Source organism: Penaeus japonicus, unplaced genomic scaffold (assembly GCF_977035675.1).
Source record: "Penaeus japonicus unplaced genomic scaffold, GWHDUDI00000001_assembly GWHDUDI00000034, whole genome shotgun sequence".
Lineage (NCBI taxonomy): Eukaryota > Metazoa > Arthropoda > Malacostraca > Decapoda > Penaeidae > Penaeus > Penaeus japonicus.
In genome coordinates this window covers 10314277-10316776 of record NW_028234436.1, presented here as the reverse complement: position 1 = coordinate 10316776, position 2500 = coordinate 10314277, and the positions used below count along the sequence as shown (strand labels likewise).

At 34.8% G+C, this 2500-nt stretch overlaps 1 protein-coding gene across 1 annotated transcript in view; it reads left to right on the top strand.

The window, feature by feature from the left end:
- The window catches only part of LOC122263826 (Heparan-alpha-glucosaminide N-acetyltransferase), a 31302-nt gene extending 30709 nt beyond the window's left edge, over window positions 1-593 (top strand). Inside the window, exon 14 of the mRNA XM_086531002.1 lies at window positions 1-593. This exon is cut by the window's left edge and continues 713 nt beyond it. The gene's annotated coding sequence lies outside the window, so the exon portion shown is untranslated.
- Window positions 594-2500: the final 1907 nt, after the last annotated feature.

The window sequence follows — 2500 nt, the reverse complement described above, 5'->3', positions numbered from 1 at the left end:
AAGAAGTCTCTTTATACTGTTGATAAGTAGAGAAGTTTTTCGCCTTTGACTCTGTCCTGTGAAGAAGAAATTCCATCTTGTTAAGAAGAAATGAGTTGTGTGTCGAGTCGCCACATCGAGAGCATTTGTTGATTTGTTGCCTACGTGATGAGTTACCAGCTATTGATTGTTCATAGGTATCCTCATCTATAATCTAGAATGAGGAGGCGATGAGGCGATACGTTATAGTGGAAAGAAAAATAGAGCGAGAATAATGATAAATAAGAAGAAAAGACTCAAGGGAAATCTCTGGTTTCCTACACACATTGATGTAAAAACGTGCACGTTTCTGACATTTCTCTAATATATCTAGAATATCCGATGGCTTATGCTTGTGGTACGCATTTATTATTGTTTTTTCTTCTCATCAGTTGGGCAACAGTTAATGTACATAAATGTGAATGAGTGTTTGATTATCTATGAATTAAGTTTGCTTGTCGATTTGTTTACAAATTATTCTTTCGTTTATACTTTTCTCTTGCATATCTATACTCTTACTACACATCTGATCACAATATTCTTTGTAAACTCTAAAGTATAATATATGGAAATAATCTTTCTTTTATTTCCCTAGCGGGAAGTGGTTATAGATGTAAAAACATGTAAGTAAATAGCCTACAGTAGAGACATAAAGGCGCTCCTGTGTGTGCGTATAAAATATTCATATACTACAGTGTGTACAGTACCACTGAAATTGATAGGCACAATATGTAGAACGTAATAGCCTATCACGAAATCATATCTTTGTGTATATTTAATCCAGCATACGCAAAACGAGCTTAATTTATTTATAGCGTTTTGTTTTCTACCTTTATCACAATAGAGAGTTTTGCTGCTCGAGCGACCGCGCGTATTTGATTTCCTTTTAGAATGCGGAATGCCACAAAAAAAAAGAACACAGACAGAACTAAATGAATCCTCATTCTCGGGAGTGCATTTGGCCATGTACGTTCGCTGTCCACTTTGCTTGATTAGATTTATGTCGTATTCAAAAAAGGACACAATTCTATTGGATCAGAGGAAAATCGCATTTGATAAATCTACACGTTTTTTATGTATTTTGTCTTTCATTTTTTCTAGACTAACAGTCAGCAGGGAAGGTTTCTGGATTTATTGATTTAGTATTTTTTTTATGTTTGTTGATATTTTTTTTTATAAGTTGACGAATGCATGTGTATCCTTATTGGTGTAGGTATTTATATACATGTGTGTGCATTCACTGCATGTGTGAATGGTGTGTGTGTTTGTGTGTGTGTGTGTGTGTGTGTGTGTGTGTGTGTGTGTGTGTGTGTGTGTGTGTGTGTGTGTGTGTGTGTGTGTGTGTGTGTGTGTGTGTGTGTGTGTGTGTGTGTGTGTGTGTGTGTGTGTGTGTGTGTGTGTGTGTGTGAATGTGTGTCTGTGTGTGTGCATCTGTGTGTGTTTATATGAATGTCTGTCTGTGTGTGTGCCCATCTGTTCACAGAGAGACATTTATATGCATTACCTTTCTTCATGGGAATTTATCTGTGACATTTACCTGGGTGTCAGGGGCCGAGACTGACTAATGCCTTTTACAGTCACAACTCAATTTCTATCAACTGCGGATCAACAAATAGGCCTATGCGCATCTCTCGTGCTTGTATTTGGTTTTATTATATGTAAATGTAAAATAAAAGACATTAAATGAATACAAAAAATGAATATACACTGCAAAAATATCACAATGAATTAACGGAAGAAGAAAGAATTTAAAATTAACATTACTGTATTTAGTGCGGCAAATATCCTCAGAATATATTTTTGTTACGTCTTGAATCAACCACTATATCAATTCAGATATCAATACTTTTATAACTAAATGAATAAAGAATAAGAATGACCGGATTTCAATTGAAGTTCACGGATTCTTTCTCTTTACACTAAGCTATAAACCAATATTCAAAAACAAGAAGTTCAGGTTGCGCAATGCGAATACAATCCTACTATCTCGAACGTTATTGTTATACCGTATAGGATCTCCAAACTCACACTCCGAAATGCAGTTTTAATATTCAACGTTTTTGCAATTTTAATATCCAACGTTTTTTGCTGAAAAGCAACTTTCATATCTCTAACGTTTTTTTTAATTTTTTTATTATTTTTTATTATTATTTTTTTTTAGTACATAAACCTTCCGCAATCCAACACGCCGAAAGAGACTTTTGATATTTCTAGCGTTATCAATATACCGCATACAAAAATATATATATAAAAGTGGAAAGTTATTGCAATTTCTCTTTCACTCTCTAAATAAAGACAAAAAAATTCTAGGTTCATCCAGCCCTGGTGATTTAAACATTTCTAACGTTTTTGATGTAATGCATAACCTAACCTGACCCCAGAGGCCAAATTGCAATATTGATATCCCCAGCTCCCACGCACCCGAGAGATTATAAGCGTTACTAATATACTACATTATTACCCCCACGTCCCCAGACCCTGA